The sequence below is a fragment of the Sus scrofa genome, chromosome 14, assembly GCF_054392235.1.
Source record: "Sus scrofa isolate SSC_HxYL_T2T_F1_AM1 chromosome 14, Sscrofa_HxYL_maternal_Yorkshire_Landrace_v2.0, whole genome shotgun sequence".
NCBI classification, from domain to species: Eukaryota; Metazoa; Chordata; class Mammalia; order Artiodactyla; family Suidae; genus Sus; species Sus scrofa.
In genome coordinates this window covers 20,740,467-20,762,513 of record NC_139396.1, presented here as the reverse complement: position 1 = coordinate 20,762,513, position 22,047 = coordinate 20,740,467, and the positions used below count along the sequence as shown (strand labels likewise).

General features: G+C 40.4%; 1 long non-coding RNA gene across 2 annotated transcripts in view; it reads right to left on the bottom strand.

The window, feature by feature from the left end:
- Positions 1–3,027: 3,027 nt before the first annotated feature.
- The window catches only part of LOC110256762 (uncharacterized), a 30,345-nt gene continuing 11,325 nt past the window's right edge, over positions 3,028–22,047 (bottom strand). Inside the window, exons 3-6 of one of the 2 annotated variants that reach the window (XR_014826382.1) lie at positions 15,342–15,412; positions 13,550–14,018; positions 6,500–6,685; positions 3,028–6,350 (exon numbers count right to left, since the gene is read on the bottom strand). This is a non-coding gene — a long non-coding RNA (uncharacterized LOC110256762). The remainder of the gene's footprint in view (positions 6,351–6,499; positions 6,686–13,549; positions 14,019–15,341; positions 15,413–22,047) is intronic. The other variant, XR_014826383.1, reaches the window with a different exon arrangement.

Genomic DNA, 22,047 nt, shown 5'->3' with positions numbered 1-22,047 from the left:
TGTGTCTGTCCCAGCTTCCTTTGGTGGAAACAAGAGAGAAGTTAGGGCTGGTGAGTGTCTGCAGGGCTTCAGCTGCTGGGGTGGGGCTCAAGGATGACATGTGTCTGTGTCAAGGGCAGGGAGGGGCTGCTCCTTTCTCTGGACGGGCAGATCCCTAAGGGTTCTCAGAGCTTTTCTTTTTTTCTTTATGCAGCATTTCTGCATTTGATGTTTATTTCACAACAGTGTCATTTCTCAGGTTTCTGTGAACAGAAACAAATTAGTAGAGACGAAAATGCCTTTAGATCTTCAGAAGAAAGCCATCCTATAAACCCAGCTCATTATTCCTAATAAAACGATGCAGGATAGCCATCTCCTATTCGTCCTCTTCATTAAATAAAAGATAATCTTCACTCTTTCCCTCGCTGACTCTCCCCCACACCTCTCCCCTCTCACCTCCTCCACAGAAAATAAACATCTGGTTTTGTTTAATTATGGGGCATAAAGTTTATATTTGTTCCCACAGGGTTCAGAGACTGCCCTCTTTTAAAACAACTTTGTAGCTGCCCAGATAAAGATAAAGGAGGATTGGAGCCTACAACCCCACTTTCCCTTTTCCTTAAGATTTTAGCACCAGGCCTCTCTCAATTCTGTAATTGCACAACTTTCCAATATTGGTTTTTTTTTCCAATGCCAAGTTTTCTCAAGGAAACTGCTTTAGATCTTTAATTACTACCACTTTGCAACTTTTTACCTATGGGGTTATTTCTCATATTTGTCTGGCTATGGGGCAATTTCTAATATTTCAGGTTATGTTATGGGAGATGAATTGCTGCAACCTCGAAAACTGTGGCCATGAGATCTGGGGTCCACGTAGGGGCTTAGTGACACTAGCAGTTGTTAAGTCCTGCCTCTGCATTGATGCTGCCCTCAGGCTCAACACCTATGGGCTCTGGCAGAGGAGCCATGTTCTCTTTTGGTTGCAGAGGAGTGAGTGGCAGCCGAGATAGCTTTTAGCAGAGGGAGTAATTTTTGAGAGTGTTAGATTTTGCTGCAGGGTTTACTTCCAAACTGACAGGCAGAAAGATCCCAGGCGTGTGGGATGTGCTTTCTGGGTAGACCAGTTTCCTAGGTAAAATGTGCATAAGAGCAGCTTCCTTTTGAACTTTGCTGGTGGAATTGGCCAGCGTTAGGGGTCGGTGGAGTCTGAGGCTACCCTACATATTTCTCTGCCAAGATTCTGGAGGTTGAGCGTGTGTGAGAGCCTCCCTCAGTCCAGACTGTTGCTCCAGCCTACAGCTGGGTCACACTCGAAAACTGGGCTCTTTGGATCATGACAAGGGAAAGGAGCTGTAGGTTCTGGGTCAGTCTGACATGCTTACAATATACCCTCAGTTTTATCAACAACCCCCAACAGAAGCACTTCCACTTTTGGAAGTTCTTTGAATCTTGATAAGCCACAAACCTCCCATTTCCTCTGCATACTTATGACATCTCATATGAGCTTCTGAAAAAAATGGTTCTTCTGAAACTGTAGACTTAAACGTGGCATCTTTGTTATATCACTGTTTCTTCTTACTTATGTCAACGTAACAACACTGGCAATGATCTCAAGGATTCAAGGCCATGTTGGTTTGGTGGCCCAACGACTCCTCGTAACCTCATATTCCCATCCCCTTTTTGCTTTGTAAAGTGAAACAATGTTTTTACTTTGAAATGGACCTTTCCACTTGTAACACTACAGTAGGCTAAGAAACACAAGCTGGAGTCCTCCTCTTAAGTACAGATATTCTACATTTGCAATGCCATTTAGTAAAAACACTGTTATTTCTCCATCAAATTATCTCTGAAACTTGGTCAGAATCAGTTATTCATATAGTGTGGCTGTATTTCTGGACTCTGCATTCCATTCAATCGATTTTTTAAATCTCTATTTTCAACAAATTGATTACTGTAAGTTTGTTATAATCTGGAAATCAGGTAGTGTTAGCTTTCCAAATTCATTCTTATTTTTAAATGTTGTTTTAGCTATTGTAGGTATTTTGAATTTTGGTATGAATTTTGGATTCAATTATCAAAAAAAAAGCCTACTGGAATTTCAACTGAGATTGCATTGTTTGTATGAATCAACTTGTGGAACTGACATCTTTATAATACTGAGTTTTTTAGCCCATGAACACAGTATATGTCATCATTTACTTAGGTCTTCTTTAATTTTTCTCAACAATATTTTGTAGTTTTCAGTGTAAAGTTCTTCCCTTTTTTCTTTTCTTTTTTTAATTTATTTTATTTTTAGGGCCGCACTCGCAGCATATGGAGGTTCCCAGACTAGGGTTCGAATCAAACTGTAGCCACTGGCCTACATAGCCACAGCAACGCCAGATCTGAGCCTTGTCTGACACCTACACCACAGCTCAAGGCAACGCCGGATCTTTAACCCACTGAGTGAGGCCAGAGGTAAAACCTGCGTCCTCAAGGATGCCAGTCAGATTCATTTCCAAGCTGAGCCACGTCAGGAACTCCAGTTCTTCACTTTTTGTCAAATGAATTCCTAAGTATCTCACATACTTGTGCTAATGTCAATGGTATTATTTACTTTTCAAATTCCAATTGTTTGTTGTGAGTACATAGAAATACCATTGATTTCTACATACTGATCTTGTATTCTGGAAAATTGCTAGACTCACTCGCTTGTGCTAGTAGCTTTTTTGTGAATTCCATCCTATTTCTCTATAAATAATCTTGTCATGTGCAAATAATAAAGGAAAGAGGGACTTCCCGTCGTGGCGCAGTGGTTAACAAATCCGACTAGGAACCATGAGGTTGCAGGTTTAGTCTCTGCCCTTGCTCAGTGGGTTAATGATCTGGCGTTTTGCCCCTGAGCTTTGGTGTAGGTTGCAGATGTGGCTCGGATCCCGAGTTGCTGTGACTCTGGCGTAGGCTGGTGGCTACAGCTCCGATTAGAACCCTAGCCTGGGAACCTCCATGTGCCGAGGGAGTGGCCCAAAGAAATAGCAAAAAGAAAAAAAAAAAAAAAAAAAAAAAGACTTTTTCCTTCGTAACACGAATACCTTTAATTTCTTTCTTCTCCTTCTCCTTCTTTTTAGCTGCTGCAAAAAGTTTTATTGTTTCCATTTCATCCAAGACTTGGGAGAGGTTAAAAGGGTGCCTTGTGGCTCTAAAGAGTGCCGTCTGGCAGAAGCCCAGGCACCAGAGGGGCTCTTCAAAGGCCACCGGGCTTCAGAGGCTCCTAGTCGTGCTTGAGGGTGAGCCTTTCAAAGAGGTACTTGCCCAACCCAGCCTGGGGACCAGACAGCCTGTGGAGGTTGGTCAGGTGGTTGCCCATCTTCTTGATGAGCTTCGCCTTCTCATCCAAGAAGTGGCTTTCCAGGAAGTCACAGAGTGGGGGTCTTCGAGGGCAGAACCTAAGGCATGCAGATCCAGAAGGGCCTGGTTCAGGTTCTCCTCCAAGAGAATGGCAGCTTCCATAGCATCCTGGGTTTTACCCCACTCATCTTGAGATGGCTTCTGCACATCCTGGAAGAGGGTGCAGTCACCATGCTGGTTTTGCATTTTCAAGAGACACGCTATACCCTCGTGCTTCTCCTTGGCCAATTCTTGGGGAAAGTGGCTTACCCCTCCAGAGCCACACTGTCCTGGTGAAATAGAAGCCCAGAGAGAGGTAGGTGTAGGAGCCCCACAGATGCATGTGGATCAGGCAGTTGATGCCAGGCCTCCACTTGGAATAATTCTGACAAATCTGGGAGTTCATGGTTGATTGGTAATAAGGTGTGAAGCTCAAAAACTGGTGTTGGCAGGTCCTGGAAACCAAGGATAGCTGAGTGACTGATTCCAAAGGTTGCAACTGGAAAAAAGTTTGGAGGGTAGTAGGAGGCTGGAGAGAGGGGTGTCCCCGTCCCCGGGGTCTGCTCCATCCTAACACTGCTGAAGCAAGAGACAGGTCCATGCGACCACCAAGCGCTCTGCCACCTTCAGTTTCTTTTTCTTGCTTGATTGTGCTGTACTTCCAGTACAATGTTCACTAAAAACATGTTTCTGATCTCAGGAGGAAAGCATTCTGCCTTTTACTATTAATTATGAGTCATCTGTGGATATTTGGTAGATGCCTTTCTAGTCTTTGTTTGATGAGGGCTTTTATCTCAAGGAGATGTTGGATTTTATTAAATGTGCTTTCTGTGTCTGTTGAGGTGATGACATGATTATTCTTTCTCGATTTGTTAATATGATGAATTACATTGATTAATTTATCAATGTTAAACCAATCTTGCCTTCTTGAGATAAACTCCACTCGATTATGATATCTTTTGCTTTTGATACATTGTCAGATTACCTAAAATATTGTTGAGAATTTTTGCGCTTATATCCACAAGGAATAGTTATAGGTACTATTGTTTCTTTAATATCTTTTCTGGGTTTTGGATCAGGGTATGCTGGCCTCAAAATGAACTCAGAAGGATTTCTTCCTTTTTAATTCCATGGAAGATTTTTTGTAGAATTGTATTTCTTTCTTAAATATTTTGTAAAATTACCATCGAAGCTACAAGGGAGTAGAATTTTTCTGTGTGTTTGTGAAAATACTTTTAATTACAAATTAAATTTCTTTAATTTAGGGTTATTTGGGCTATTTCTTCTTGCAGGAACCTTAGAAGTTTGTGTCTTTCAAAAACTTTGTCCATATCATCTAAGTTCTCAAATTAATTAATTTGAATAAAATTGTTCAAAACAAACAAAAAGTTATAGCTAATAAAACTAACAAAGAATATAAAACTAAAGCATTAGTCATTTCATAATGACAGAGGGGTCAATTCATCAAGAGGTTATAAATATCACTTAATAAGAGAAAATAAAAAGTATTCATACAAAAACTGATATAACTACACAGAGAAATATATAAATTCCAAGTTATGGTTAGAGAATTCAGGAGCCCTCTCTCAATAATTGATAGAGCAGGTAGACAAAAACTCAGTAAGAATATAAAATATTTGAACAACACTGTCACCTAACTTGATCTAATTGAAATTTATGGAACACCCCCTCCACCCCAAAATTAGCATAATATACATTATTTTCAAGTGTACACATAATGTTTATGAAAAAAAGTCAAATTTGGGGCCATGAAACAAGTCTCAAGAAATGTACCATGTTCCAAGCCATACAAATTTTATATTCTGCTCACAGCAGAATTAAATTTAAAATCATCAACAGAAAAATCTCTGGAAAACCCTCCAAACACATGCAAATCAAAATCACATTTCTGAGTAAGCCATGAGCCGAAGAGAATCAAATTAGACAATATTTTGCACTGAATGAAAATGAAAACATAACAAATCAAAATTTGTCGGGGGTCACTAGGGCACTTAGGGAGATCCATATGACACTAAAAATCGCTATCAGAAAACAAGATCTCAGATTTAAAATTGCAGCTCCTACATTAAAAGTATAGAAAGTGAAGAGCATGCTAAATTTCAAAGTGAGTGGAAAAAAGGGTAAATAAATGTCAGAGTGCAAATTAGCAAAACAAAGTAGAAAAACAATAGAAAAAATCAACAACATAAAAATGGTTTCTTTAAGATCAATAAAACAGATAGACAAGAGGCACGATTGATCAAAAAAAACCAGAAGTCACAAATTACCAAAATCAGAAGAAAAAAGGTGACATCACCTCAGAATCAAAATAATGACTATAACAACATTACAAAGATATTAATAATCCTTAGAATTGAAATTCTAACATTATTTGGAATTCAATAAAAATATCACTAGGAGTTTTTTTTTTTTAATTAGACAGAATTCTTATGGAAAAAGTAAATCAACAAAATAGGGAAAAAACTATGTGAAATAGTTAGCAGGGACTAACCTTATTAGAAGTTCAAACATATTATGATGCTTCAATAATTAAAATGGTATGATATTGGTGCATGAATTTATAGATCAATGCCACAGATTAGAATGTCTAGAGATAGCACTATGGGCCTATGAAAATCCACTAGATTATAGAACTGGCATTTCAATAGGTGAATAAAAAGATGGATTATTCAATATATGTTTTTGGACAAACAGGGAGGCATCTGAAAAATATAAAACTCTATCTATACCTCACAGTGTACCCTAAAATTCTAGGTAGATCAAAATTTCAATATCTTTTGTTAAAAATACCTGAAGAGATAATCCAACATATAAAGAACTTGGAAGTTACCACTCTTTTCCTCATACCAAGAAAAAAGCTGAGGGAGTTCCCAAAGTAGCACAGCGGAAATGAATCCAACTAGGAACCATGAGGTTGCGGGTTTGATCCCTGGCCTCGCTCAGTGGGTTAAGGATCAGGCATCACCATGAGTTTTGCTGCAGCCCTAAAAAGACAAAAGACAAAAAAAAAAAAAAAAAAAAATCCTGAAAACTGAAAATCATCATCTTAGATCCACCAGAAAATTGAGGTTACAGCACAAACCACCACCCTGAAAACTGGAGACATAGGAAGCTACAGAGAGTCATAGCTTACCTGGAGCAGGTCCACTCAGAAACCACCACTGGAATCAGCATCAGACAGGAATTCTTAAAGTGTAATTGACTAATTGCAGGAGTCTATGCAAGGACTACCTTGAGAGATACAAACTCCTGGAGGCTAAATTCCGTGATAGAGGGCTTACTGTTTCCTCATTCTTATCTCCGGGAGTCTTATCAGGATCTGAGGATGAAGATCAGAGAAAAGTCTTCTCATGCTTCCAGGGGAAGAAGGGGTGTTGATAAAAAAGTAACCGCTTTTGGAGTTCCATCATGGCTCAGGAGAAACGAATCTGATTAGTATCCATGAGGACACAGGTTGGATCCCTGGCCTCGCTCATTGGGTGAAGGATCTGGTGTTGCTGTGGCTGTGGTATAGGCCAGTGGCTATAGCTCCGACTGGACCCCTTGCCAGGGAACATCCATATGCCATGGATGCGGCCCTAAAAAAAAAAAAAGGTAACCATTTTGAAATATGCCCAGGGCATTCTTTTCTTAACAAAACCTGCCCTCAAAGGAAAGTATTATCAGCAGAGATTAACCAACTTGGGTTTTTCCAGAGCCTAACAACCTAGGGAAATACCCAACTTCAGTTCCCTCTAGCCTTTCACATGGGAGAAGGGAAATACCAACCCATGTATCCTCCGGCCGTCTTGACTCACTTAAATGGGACAAGAATCAGAGAGGCACTTGTGAAGGTCCTGGTCCAGGGGCACAGCCTCACTCGAAGACTAAAACTAATCACAGGAGTATCAGACACTTCGTGTCTTCTTCATGTCACATTACCAAAGACCTAATTAGGAGTTCCCATTGTGGCTCAGCAGCTTAAGAACCTGACATAGGGTCTGTGAAGATCGAGTTTGATTCCTGACCTTGCTCAGTAGGTTAAGGATCCAGCATTGCCACAAGCTGCTGTGGAGGTCACAGATGTAGCCCAAATCTGGCATTGCTATGGCTGTGGTGTAGGCCAGAAACTGCAGCTCCAATTCAACCCCTAACCTGGGATTTCCTTAGGCCTCAGGTGTGGCCACAAAAAGAAAAAAATTTTTTTAAATTTTATATTGGTGTGTATATATATATATATACACACACCAATTTATTTATTTATATACAAATTTATTGGTATATATATGTGTGTGTATATATATTATATATATACACCAATTTTCATATATATATATATATACACACACACACACCAAAAAACCCCCTCTTAAATTCAACAGTAGGAAAATGAAAAACCTAGCTTAAAAAAGGCAAAAGATGGAGTTCCGTCATGTTGCAGTGGAAATGAATCCGACTAGGAACCATGAGGTCGCAGGTTCAATCCCTGGCCTTGCTCAGCTGGTTAAGGTTCCGGCATTGCCCTGAGCTGTGGTGTAGGTTGCAGATGTGGCTCGGATCCCGCGTTGCTGTGGCTTCGGTGTAGGCCACCAGCTGTAACTCTGATTTGACCTCTTGCCTGGGAACCTCCATATGCTGTGGGTACAATGCTAAAAAGCAAAAAAAAAAAAAAAAAAAAAAAAAAAAAGCATAAGATGTGAACAGATACCTCAGTAAAGAAGATATACAGATAGCAAATAAGCCCAACATCATGTATCATGAGGGAATTAGAAATTAAGGCAACACTAATGCCACCACACACCTGTCGGGCTGGCTAAAATCCAGGACACTGACAACACTGTATGTGAAGCATGAGAACTCCCGTTTATTGCTGATGGGAATGCAAAATAGTAGAGCCACTTTGGGAAAGAGTTTGGTACCTTTTACAAAACTAAACACACTCTTAATTATGACCTATTAATCATGCTCCTTGATATTTAGAGAAACGAATTGAAAACTCATATCCACAAAAATCCTGCATACAAATATTTATAGCAGCTCTATTTGTAACTGCCCAAACTTGGAAACAGCCAAGATGTTCTTCAGTAGGTAAATGAATGAATAAGCTGTCACACATGCAAATGATGATACATGTGATGCATCCAAGTCCTAAAAATGGGGGGAGCCATCAAGCCATGAAGATTCATGGAGGACCCTTAAATGTACATTACTCAGTAAAATAAGCCACTCTGAAAAGGCTGCAGACTGTATGATTTCAATTCTATGACATTCTGGGAAAGGTAAAACTATAAAACAGTAAACAGATCAGTGGTTGTCAGAGGTTGGAGTTTAGCAGGAATGGAGGAATATTCAGAGCAAAGAGGAATTTGGGGCAGTGAAATTATTCTGTATGATGCCACAGGTGTATAAAATTTGTCCAAACCCACAGAATGTGCAATACCAAGAGTGAACCAGGAGTATTCCCCCTGCATTTTGTTTTTCTTTTTTCTGGCTGCACTTGCAGCATGTGGAGGTTCCCAGGCTAGGGGTCAAATTGGAACTGCAGCTGCCAGCCTACACCACAGCCACAGTAATGCCAGAGCTGAACTGCATTTACAACCTAACCTGCAGCTGCTGGATCCTTAACCCTGAGGCCAGGGATCAAACCTGCATCCTCAGGGACACTATGTTGGTTTCTTAACCCACTGAGAGACAGCAGAACTCCAGAGAGTATGTCTTTCTCTTTTTCTTTTTATAAAGGCTGCACCCACAGCATATGGAATTTCCCAAGCCAGGGGTTGAATCCCAAGCCAGAGCTAAAGCCGCTGGCCTACAACACAGCACAGCAACGTGGGATCCAAGCCATGTCTGTGACCTACACCACAGCTCAGCCCACGGCAACCCCGGATTTTTTTTTTTTTTTTTACTTTTTTATGAGGTCTCTTTATTTTATTTTTTGAAAATTCTTTTATTTGATAATGATTTTTATTTTTTCCATTATAGCTGGTTTACAGTGTTCTGTCAATTTTCTACTGTACAGCAAGTTGACCCAGTCACACATACATGTATACATTCTTTTTTCTCACGTTATCATGCTTCCATCATAAGTGACTAGATATAATAGATTCAAACTATTGCCTTTGGAATGGATAAGCAATGAGGTCCTGCTGTATGGCATTGGGAACTATGTCTAGTCACTTAAACACCGGATCGTTAACCTGGTGAGTGAGGACAGGGATTGAACCTTCGTCCTCATGGATACTAGCCAAATTCGTTTCCACTGAGCCATGATGGGAACTCCAGAGAGTATTTCTCTTAAGTCATCAAGTCTTCTAAGTCAAGTTAACCAGCATCCCCTGCTTTCTACCTTACATTCTCTAGTCCCACCTAAGGGGCAAGACCACCACCCTCTTGTTTCTGTTGACCTGGTTTTAAAGGACATATCAGGTAGGTTTTTTTTTTTGGTAAGATTTTTATTTTTTCTATTATAGTTGATTTACAATGTTCTGTCAATTTGTGATGAACAGCTAAGTGACCCAGTCTCTCTCTCTCTCTCTCTCTCTCTCTCTCTCTCTCTCTCTCACACACACACACACACACACACACACACACACTTTTTCTCACATTATGCTCCATCGTGTTCCATCACAAGGGATTAGATATAGTTCCCTGTGCCATACAGCAGGACCTCATTGCTTATCCACTCCAAATGCAATAATTTGCATCTACTAGCCCCAAACTCCCAGTCCATCCCACTCCCTCCCCCTCAGCAGCCATTAGTCTGTTCTCTAAGTCCATGAGTTTGTTTCTTTTCTGTAGAAAGCTTCATTTATGTAGTTTAATATCAGAGTCCAGATATAAGCGATATCATATGCTATTTGTCTTTCTGAATTACTTCACTTAGTATAAGAGTCTAGTTCCTCCATGTTGCTGCAAGTGGCATTATTTTGTTCTTTTTTTATGGTTAAGTACTATTCCTTTGTGTATACACACCACATCTTCTTAATCCAGAACATTTAGGTTGTTGAAGTTCCCGTTGTGGTACAGCAGAAACAAATCCGACTAGGAACCATGAGGTTGTGGGCTCGATCCCTAGCCTCACTCCATGGGTTAAGGATCTGGCAATGCTGTGAGCTGTGATGTAGGTCGCAGACGCACCTCCGATCCCGCATTGCTGTGGCTCTGGCGTAGGCCGGCAGCTGCAGCTCCAATTAGACCCCTAGCCTGGGAACCTCCATATGCAACGGGTGTAGCCCTAAAAAGAAAAAAAAACAAACCAACCCAAAAAACGTTTATGTTGTTTCCATGTCTTGGCTATTGTGAATAGTGCTGCAATGAACATAGGGGTGCATGTATCTCTTTCAATGAAAGTTTTGTCCAGATATATGCCTAGGAGTAGGATTGCTGGGTCATAAGGTAGTTCTACATTTAGCTTTCTGAGTTACCTCCATACTGTTTTCCATAGTAGTTGTATGTCAGGTAGTTTTTAATTTGCCTGGCTGATCACTGTTTTACGTGATGCTGGACCTACCTTCTCATTAATGCTCTGAGTGGATCTGATCATACTTTTTTCTTTTTTACACTACCACAGGTATATTAAAAAAAAATTGAATAACTCTAAAATTTTTTACCTGGAACCACCTGTTTTGACCAATATACCATCAACTTTATAAAGTTAAAGCAATTATTTTTTAATGTTCTGATAGCAGTGGTTGTTTAATGCAAGTGCTGCTCATAATTTTCTCAAACAAGAGTTATAAGATATCAAACTAGAGATATCAAGGTCATTTGTAAAGGAAAATAAAATAGTATTTAATTGGCACCTATTGGTGAATCAGACTTCAGGGATAAATATTCTTGCAAACTTGAAAATCTGCTGGTACATCTCTACCAAGTGTCCGTGCGAAGTGTCTTTGTCTTTCTAATGAGGACCATGATGCTGGTTCCCTTCATTTGATTTATGAAGGCTGTCTTTTTTTGACTGAAGTTCGGTATGCTGCATTTGTTTGAGGAAATTCACTCATTTTACTCCACCTAAAGGTTACTGTTCCTTGGCTCACACACACTTCCTCTGTGTGCGGGATGTGGAGATCTGTTATTTTTTATGTGAAGCCGGAGATGGGTGCCTTCTCTGAATTACTGATTTGTGAGCACTTGGAACAGGTGTTGTTAATTCCAGGGCACCCTCTGGCTGCAGAGAGGGAAGCTGCCCAGTATTTCTTTGGGGTGAACAGGATGGCACGTTATCAGCAGGCTTCAGCCTACGTGTTGGCAGAGATTGTTCTCAATACCAAGGTCACTCTAAAAAGTAGAGCTCTTTCTGTTAAAAAAGGGTAGTGCCTTGAAACAAATTTATAGTCTCCAAGGAGATTGGCCATTCTCATCAGAGGGACCCCCATGGACATCTAAGCACTTGGTCGCCATGGAAACTTCTTCCTTCTGTCTCCAGTACTGACCCCTTGCTGACACGCAGAGACTCGAACTCTCATGTCCCGTTTCTCCCACTTGAGAGAGAGTCTTGTATCTAAGGGCTGATTCTTTTACCTACTCTAATGCAGCCTGGGGTCTGGAGCATTTGTCTGTGGCAGAGGATCTGGGTGACCACAATTGCCCATCAGCATGACCCAAGCTCGTCAGCATGGCATCTAATGCAGCCAGCTTTGTCCAACTCAGGGGCCAGGCAAGGCTTAGATGGGCAGATGGCTAAAGCCCAGACCGATGAGTCCTTCGCTCCTCATGTGTCGGCACCAAAAGCAAACAGCAAATTAATGAAAAAAGTACTTGCTGTTAGTCCATTAACAAATGAAAGGGTAGGTTTGGGGCCCATAGCTTCTACTTAAGTCCTAAGTTCCTTTGTCACCCATTAGGTGACAGCAGCAATGTGTATTTATCCATGATATTCATGCTTGGATGTATGTTAAAGAAAAAAAATCGTAACTAGCATCCAGAAATTCTTACCAAAAGGTGGGGGGGGAAGGGGATAGAAAGAGAAAAAGAACTCTTTAGCCATGAAGCAGCCATTCTGAATAACTAAGGACCTCCAGAATGGGCTCATCCAGGAAGTCATGGAGCCTGGCTGTCCCCTCCAACCTAGGGCCAAGGAAATATATTTTTCCAGAAGCTGCAGCCCTCCTGGGAAGTGTGCTCACATCTAGGGCACAGTGAGGACACCAAGGGGCAGAGGGTAATCCCACAAGACCAGCCCGGACTGGATACCCAAGATGAGGCAGGATGGACCCCTCCTGGCAATTATGGCTCTTAATGGAGCACAGCTCAGAGCTGTTCCAGCAGTACTGTAGTCACAGAAAGTACAAACTGTCACCTGTCAAGTCAATCAAATTAAAAAAAAAATCTAATTTTAAAAAAGGAAAACTAGGAGTTCCCATTGTGGCTCAGCGGGTTAAGTACCTGACTAATATCCACGAGGATGCGGGTTCAATCCCTGGCCTTGCTCAGTGGGTTGCCGTGAGCGGAGGTGTAGGTCCCGGACACAGCTTGGATCCTGAGATGCTGTGGCTGTGGTGTAGGCTGGCAGCTGTAGCTCTGATTTGACCCCTAGCCTGGGAACTTCCAGATGCCATAGGTGCGGCCCTAAAAAAAGAAGGGAAGGAAAACTGTTTTTTTTTTCAGTGCTTAATCTCAATATTTTCCAATTAACACGTGAAAGAGGATTATTGATTAGGAGAGAAGAGTTGGCCTAGACACATTGGTTCTGGGTTCTATGACTTTTCTGGATTCTAATCTGGCTCTCCTCCTGCTTTTTCCTCTCCCATTTGTCAATGCTTGTAATCTCTCTCTCTCTCCATCCCTCTGTCTGTCTAGTTCTGTCTCCCTTCCTCTTTCCCTCTCTGTCTGTCTGTCTTTCTCCCTTTCTTTCTTTCTGCTTCTGGGAACTGGAGGTTTCCCTTGTCGTGGGCAGCTCAAGGAGGCGGGTAGAGGAAAGGAATGAAAAGTCCCTGAGGACTTGGAGCAGAACCAGCTCTGAAGGAACCAAAATTCCAGGCCCTGAGAATGTCACATTGTGTCAGATCAAGGTTGGGACAAGAAATTGGGGCTGACATTTGGAAGGGTTGATAGCCTGGGGAGAAGGGGGAGAGGAAAACACATGAGAGATTGTTTTCATATGTTTAACTTTTTGGCTTGACTTAAACCTATTGTTTCTTGGTGGACCACCTTCTTTTAAAGAATAAAAGAAGCTTAGACGTTGTACCAGTAACTAACTCACTTCTGAATTTCCTGAAGGGTGGGCACAAAGAGGAGACAGAAAGAGCCAGCCCTAAGGACGAGGACGAGGAAGGGCTCTGGACAGGCTCTGGAATGCTGACAAGCGGAATGACTGAGCAGCAATTTCATTTTCCACATCAGAGTAGAATTTGCATTCAATTCAGGAGCCCTCAGAGGCTCCCCTGTCTCTCATGTGGCCCCATGAATTTTCTGGCTGGCAATATTTCTGAGCAGATGCAAATGTCAATATTGGAGAGATCTGGTTGACCGAAAAAAGCAGTCTTTGTATCTCATTGCAGTGTTTCAAAAAAATCGAATTCCTCATGTCATGGGCATGACTGTGCTTTTATCAAAATCAGAAATCGGGGACAGGCTGAGGGTGAGTTCAACAGGCTCTTCATCCAAAAAGTCATCTTTTAGCGGCTTGGCTGAGACTGGAGGAGCGGGGAACAGAACAGACCCCCTGGAGGCTGTTCCCGGACAAAGAGATGGAGAAAGGATGAAATTTAGCTGTCTCCTGAGAGAACGGCAGTCATGTGATCAGACAACCTCTGGATTAAGGAAAAAATGCTTGTCGAGCCCCAATATACAACTGAACAAAGATAAAACCAGTGCTACCTGCTGTTTCATACCCGAGGCAAAGTCCCTCCAGACTGCCCCCTGCGGGTGGCCTGGGCGCTGGGCTTCAGGGGAGGGTACCATTCTCAGTGGCCTCTGCTGCCGAGAGAGCCCAGGGACGCTTCCAACAGTTCTGTTTCTCTACACCGAGGTGACTGCTGAGATCTGGGATTCCAGCCCAGGGTGGAAGAATACATTTTTCAAACATTGATGAGACGCATGTCTAACCCATCATGATGATGGTTGACAAACATGCCTCTGCAGCTCCAGAGTTATGTCATATGCTCTATGGAGGTGAGTGTGGTCCCTGCCTTGAACTGCCCCAAAGGGGCATATTTTAAAAAAGGATGACGGCTGTAACGTCTTAGAGCCACTCACCTCAACTTCCTCTTATTAGACATGAGTGTGCATACAGATATACTTGGAAGTTTTCTATAAATATTTAAGTATATTCATATTTTTGGCTCCAGGACCCCCACCCCATACCCAAATCCTCAAGTCCTTTATATAAAAGGGCCTAGTATTGGCATAAAACCTACACACAGCTTCCTGCATACTTTAATTGCCTCTAGCTTCCTTATAATACTTCATGCAATGGAAATGCTAAGTAAATAGTTATAAACACAATCAAAATGCTATGTTAATAGTTGCTGGAGCGCGGCAAGATCAAGTTTTGCATTTTGGAACTTTCTGGAATTTTTTTTTCCCTGAATATTTTCTATCCACGTTGAATACTCAAATATGGAACCTGTGGATACAGCCAACTGTGTATATTAAATCTCACACAGAAAGTAAAATTGGAAAGTCTTTCTTTAATTTATTGACTCAGCTCTTTAAATGGGCTATTTGACAATAGACATTTTACTAATTTCTAAAATTCTGGATTCAGAAACACAAAAGAACTCTGGAAAAAAAAATGGAATTGGTCATCAGCAAATGTGTGTCCGGGGCCTCTCCCATCACTGAGGAGACGGCACCTCTGCTCTGTGACCGGAAAGGCCATCGAGGCTTTGGCTGCCACACCGCCTGTGGTGGAACAAGAGGAGCCCCTCATCTTGGCCACCATGGGGACAGTTGGCTCCCTGACAAGGCCGAAAAGCAAAATCCTCTCACTCATCTCCTTTATAACAAAAGGGTCTAGTGTTTTGACTGGCATAGAAGAGGAAGTCTCTTACCTGGATATGGGGTTTTCTTCCAAGCAAAGCTCTTTCTCCACAGAGTGGCAGGTGTTCCCCAGAGACAATTTCTGGTTCCAATCATGTGCAAACAGAAAAAGAGCAAAGAGCATTTTGCTCACCATTCAGGCCTACAAAGATTAACCTGCTGCAGGCACTGACCCACGGTGCACTCAGAGCCTCAGAAGGAGATGTGCCTTGGACCCTCAGGCTCTTAGATAGGTAGATACCCTTCAGGAAGAATTTTAATGAACCCTGTTTCTTGCAATGGCTCGTACTCAGAATTCTTAGTCCTTAACTTGAAATGTCTCTTTTTTTGAGACGAGCAGGACTCTTCAACTAAAATGTAAGCTTGACTGCCTGTATTCCCTAACAGAAGTCACATGTAAACTGGTCTCCCTGACCTCTTTGGAGCAGCTCCTCAGAGCTATCAAAGAGGCTGACTCCTGGGCTATACTCCTCAGTAAGACCCTAAATAAAACCTAGCCCACAACTCGCACGTTGTGTGTTCTTCTTTCAGTTGGCATGTATGTCTTATGACACAGGGTTTAGAGATATGTGGCTATCTCATGTCTTGTGAGACGGACTTCGTCTTTTAAAGCCTGCATTTTTTTTGAAAGGAAGGAAGTACGTTCTATTTTTATTTGACATTTTTGTGATTTTTTAAAAAATTAGAGTATATTTGATTTACAGCGTTGTGCCAGTTTCTGGTATACAGCAAAGTGATCCAGTCATACATATATATACATTCCTATTCTTATATTATCTTCCATCATGGCCTATCCCAAGAGACTGGATACAGTTCCTGGTGCAATACAGTATAATGAGTATACCTCATTGCTTATCAAAGCCTGTATCTTTTAATATGGACTTTAAATAAATCTGGGAAAAAGACTTCCATGCATTCCAACTGCTTAACAGGATGCTCATAAATTATGGAGGACACAGATGTCTGACCCAGCCCCCTTAGACAGACGGATAAGGTTTATTTTCTTTCACCAATTCCTGCCTTTGCCAATATGACAAGCTCTTCTCTTGGGTTACATCAATCAGGAGTTTTACACACCATCCTTCCATTAGTAAAACTCTATTTTCTTTGCCAATAATCAGCTGATGAGAAAGCTCTTCGTTTCTGGCTTCCAATACAATGCTGTTAGCAAATAATTATCAGGAAATAGAGAATGTGCAGAATTTTAGGGCTTAAAACAAATATTGCTCCTACAATAGAATATTATGGAGGCTGGATTTTTCTGTGTCTAGCTTGCACATTGGAAACAAACTCATGCCTTTCTAATGCTCAGAGGCTGCTCCTCATGGCAGCTTAATTTTGTTCAGATCAACAGCATTTTTTTTTTAAAGTTCACATGTTGTGTTATCATTTAAAAATCCTCAGGTTTCTAGATCAGGGCTTAGAGGTCCTAGTTCTTGAGCAGATGGCTGTCCTGGAAATCTATTTTCAATCAAGTAGAAAAACGGATCCTCTGTCACCTTCAGTATTTCTTCTGTACTCAAGCAATGTGCCATTTTCATTGGTCCAGGACACCAGTATGTTTCCAAAATAGCACGGTATCATATATGCTCCTAAACTTCCAGGATAATTAACAAAGTAAGAAAAATCCAAGCCTATGAATCACTGACTGCTGCGTGGTGGCATTTCAGAAAAGCAAAGTAAAAAGAAACTCAAACACCTGATATTCCCATTGAGGTAACTAATGTTACCATGACAACTGCTGGAACATGCTGCACACATAGCAGGTTGTAATAAATACAGATACAGGACTCAGCAAGCACACAGGTTTAATGTTGTTCTGAATGCAAAATGGCAGGATGGATGGCCTGAATCCCATCCTTTCCAAGCCGGCTCAGAGCCCCTAATGGGCCACCTACTTTCCCTCATGTCAAAGTATAATTTTCGACCAAACATCTGACTCTCATAGTTTGAGAGTGTGTCAAAGATTAATTGATTTAACACATTGAAGAGAAAACTAATAGGCAAAGGATGGCAAAACCAGCTCAAGAGAAGATAGGACGAAGTATAACCATGCACACACACATTCAGTGGGGGAAAAAATACTGCTTGGGCCGTATCATGTTTACCCTCTCTTGTGATAAATGAAATTAACACCTACCTTTACAAAGTCTGGCAGTAAATAATAGCAAACAATAAGTCCAACAGTTATTCCTTCCCAGAATATTAGATGATTCTTAGATGAGCTTGTTGGACAAGGTTGAATTATGACACCCTTTTGTCATTTTTCCTCTTTTTTATTTATTTATTTATTTTGGCATATGGAGGCTTCCAGGCTGGGGGTGAATGAGAGCTGTAGACACTGGCCTACACCACAGCCACAGCAATGCTGGATCCTTAATCCACTGAGCAAGGCCAGGGATCGAACCTGTGTCCTCATGGACGCTAGTCAGAGTCGTTTCCACTGAGCCACGACAGGAACGCCAATGTTTTTGTTTTTTGTTTTCTTAACAATCAAAGCATATGGACTATATCCTGACTCTTAGAATTTTAAGAAGGATAACCTTAGAGCAAACTCAAATGACTGGTTATCCTAGTCTGATTTAGGATTTACCATTTATAAAGTGATTTTCACATTTGATCTTTCCCAAACCCTTAGATTTACTGCGCACCAAAAATAAGCATTCTCTTGAATCTAAGAACTTTGGGAAAGCATTTCTCACACTGTACTTGAAGGTATAACGCGAACAATTCATTAAAGAAATAACTTGCACTTCATTGATGATTATAGTAGATTGTTATAAGGATCTACTACTTGAATCTGGAGGGGGAATAAATGAGAACAGAGGTCCATTATTTGAATGCTCTGTTCTTTGTTTATTTGAACAGTGGCCAGAATCTGGGCAGGAATGTGTCAGAAGCCCCTCGCTAAAGGCAGATGCTGGTCATGCCAGGAAACGAACTTCTTGCTCTCAGATGGGAAACATTGTCTCTCACTATCATTTTTCAGACATCATTTACCATGTGGAGGACGTTCCCTTCTCTCCCCAGTCTGTTGAGAGATTTTTATCCGGAATGGATGTTGTCCTTGGCTAAATGCTTTTTTCTGTGTCTAGCGAGATAATCATATTTAAACTTTTCACTTTGAGATTCTTGTAAATTGACATGAAGTGTAAGAAACAACAAGAGGGAACCGGATACCCATTGCTCAATGTTTCCCCTGACTCGAGAATAACACTCCCCTAAACTATAGCACAATATCACAACCAGGATATTGACATTGATGCGGTCCAGATACAGAACATATTCACCGTCTAAAGGATTCCTCCTGTTGCCTTTTCATGGCTCCCCACACTTCTCTCCCCTATTCGGGGGTTTTCTATTCTGTGCCTTTTCTTCTTCCAGTACCACATGCTCTTGATTCCTATGGCTAAAAAACAAGTCTTAAAATCTGGTAGACTGATTCTTCTATTTCAATTTTTTTTCAAAGTCTTTTTAGCTATTCTACTTGCTTTCCCATATAAATTTTAGATTATGGTATCTATATCTATTAAAAAACTCACTGAATTTTTATAGGAATTGCATTAAAACAACATAAAAATTAATGTGCTTAAGGATATTAACTAGACTTAGGCAATGATCCTTTTATAATATATACAAATATCAAATCATTATGTTGTATATCTGAAACGAATATAATGTTATGTGTCAACTACACCTCAATAAAAAACCTGAATATTAATTTGGGGAGAACTGACATCTTTACTGTATTGAGTCTTCCAATCCATGAATGTGGTATGCTTCTCAATTTGTTTAGAACTTTGATTTCTTTCAGCATCATTTTGTAGTTTACGGCATTTAAGTCCTATTCATGTCAGATTTACACTTAAGTATTTCTTTCTTTCTTTTTTTTTTTTTTTGGAGTAATTTGTAAGTGGTATTAATTTAAATTTTAGTGTCCATGTGTTTTTTGCTAGCATATAGAATACAAATAATTTTTGAGTGTTGGTTTTGTATCATAAAACCTTATTAAACTTGCTAGTTACTTGTAGGTAGTTTCTATTTTTTTTGTACATTCCTTAGGATTTTCAGCATAGATAAACACATTATTTAAAAAGAGAGACAGTTTTCTTTCTTTCTGGTCTATATGCATTTTCTTTCCTTTTCTTTGTTCCTTGCACTAGCTAGAAATTCCAGTACTATATTGCATAGTGGTGGTAAGAATAAACACCCATATCTTGTTCCTGACTTTAGAGAAAGACATTGAGTCTTTCACCACGAAGTATGCTGTTAACTGTAGGGTTTTTGTACATGTTCTTTACCAACTTGAGGAAGTTCTCTTTTATGCCTATTTTTCTAACAGTTTTTATCATAAATAGTGTTGAGTTTGGTGAGTATTTTTCTGTATCTATGGACATGAGCAAGTGATTTTTCTTCTTTAAGTCAGTTAATATTATGGTTTGCAACGATTGATTTCTAAATAGTGAGTCAGCATTGCATCCCTGGGATAGATCCCGCTGGTGTTAGTTTATAATTATTTTTTACACTTGCTATATTCTATTTGCTAATCATTTGTTGAGGATTTTTATACCTATGATCATAAGGAATATTGTGCTGTAGTTTTTCATTTGTAATGTCTTAGTCTAGTTTTCCTATCAGGGTTAAGACTAGCTTTGTGAAATGAAATGGAAAGTCTTTTCTTACTTTCTGGAAGAGATTGTGTAGCATTGTGTTAGGTGTTCTTCAAACATTTGGTGGAATTTTCCAGAAAAATACTGTGGGCCTCGAGATTTTTCTGTTATTTTTTTGTGAGTTCCATTTCTTTACTAGTTATAGGGTTATTCAAATTGTCATTTGCATATTGTGCAAGCTGTGGTTGAGTGTTTTTGCTGTTGGCTCATTTCATAAAAGTTATCATATGTCTTGTTTATTTGGTCATAGCATTCCCTTATTACTCTTTTGATATCTGTGGTGTTTGTAGTGATATTCTCTCTTTCATCCCCAATACTGGTAATTTGTCAGTATTAGAAGCTTGTCGAGGGAGTTCCTGTAGTGGTGCAGTGGAAACGAATCCAACTAGGAACCGTGAGACTGCGGGTTCCATCCCTGGCCTCACTCAGTGGGTTAAGGATCTGGCGTTGCCATGAGCTGTGGTGTAGGCTGCAGATGTGGCTTGGATCTGGTGTTGCTGTGGCTCTGGTGAAGGCCGGCAGCTGTAGCTCCACTGGACCCCTGGCCTGGGAACCTCCATATGCCGCAGGTGCGGCCCTAAAAGGACAAAAGCCAAAAAAAGAAGCTTGTCGAATTTATTAATCTTTTCAAAGAAGCTGTTTCATTGATAGTCTCCGTTGTTTTCCTATTTTCAATTTAATTGATTTCTGCTGTTATCTATATTAGTTCCTTCCTTCTGCTAGCTTTGAGTTTATGTGACTCTTCTTTTGCTATGCTCTTGGAGCAGGAGAATTTTCCTCTTTTCTAACATATGCATTTAGTGCTATGAAATTTCTCTCAACACTGCTTTATCTGTATTATACTGATTTTCTTTGATGTGTTGCATTTTCATTCAATTCTACGTGTTCTTTTATTTCCCTTCACATTTCCTTTTTGACAGTGGATTAAAGTATATTGTTCGGTTTCCAATTGTTTGGAGATTTTCTTATCTTTCTATTACTGATTTTTAGTTTGATTCTGTTAATGGACAGAAAAATGCATTCTGTATGATTTCAATTTTTTTTTTTTTGCTTTTTAGGGCAGCACCTGTGGCTAGGGGTCAAATCAGAGCTGCAGCTGCCAGCCTATGCCACAGCCACAGGATCCGAGCCGTGTCTGTGACCTACACCACAGTTCGAGGCAATGCCGGATCCTTAACCCACTGAGCAAGGCCAGGGATTGAACCTACAACCTCATGATTCCTAGTCAGGTTCATTTTCGCTGTGCCACGACAGGAACTCCTGATTTCCATATTTTTAAATGTTTCCAGGTTTGTTTTATGGTCTAGGATATGATCTGCCTTAGTAGGTACACCATGGGTGTTTGAATAGAATGCGTATTTTGTGTTGTTTGGTACAATTTTGTATAAGGTCATTTAGATCCTGTTGATTGATTATAACTTTGCTGATCATCTGTCTAGGAGTTTTAATTGTTAAGAGGAGGGTGTCGAAGTAATAATAATTGTGGATTTGTCCATTTCTCCTCTCAATTTTTAAAATTCTTTTAATTACTGATTTTCTTTATTTATTTTCCTGCTGCCTTATTTGGTAATACACAATTAGGATTGCCGTGTTCTTGGTGATTGACCTGTTTATCATTATATAATATCCCTCTCTGCCTCTGGTAAATTTATTCACTCTGAAGTCTGCTTTATCTGCTATTAATATAACACTCTTATTTTTATTAATGTTTGCATAATATATATTTCTTCATTTTTAAAATTTCAAGCTACCTATATAATTTTATTTGTACTGAATTTCTTTATTTCTTTTTTATTTTTAGGGCCAGACCTGTGGCATATGGAAGTTCCTGGCCTAGGGGTCAAGTTGAAGCTGCAGCTGTTGACTTATGCCATAGCCACAGCAATGCCAGCTCTGAGCTACATCTGCGAACTACACTGCAGCTTGTGGTAATGCTGGATCTTTAATCCACTGAGTGAGGCCAGGGATCAAAGCCCCACAACCTCATGGACACTATGTCGGGTTCTTAACCTGCTGAGACACACCAGGGAACTCCTGTAAGGAATTT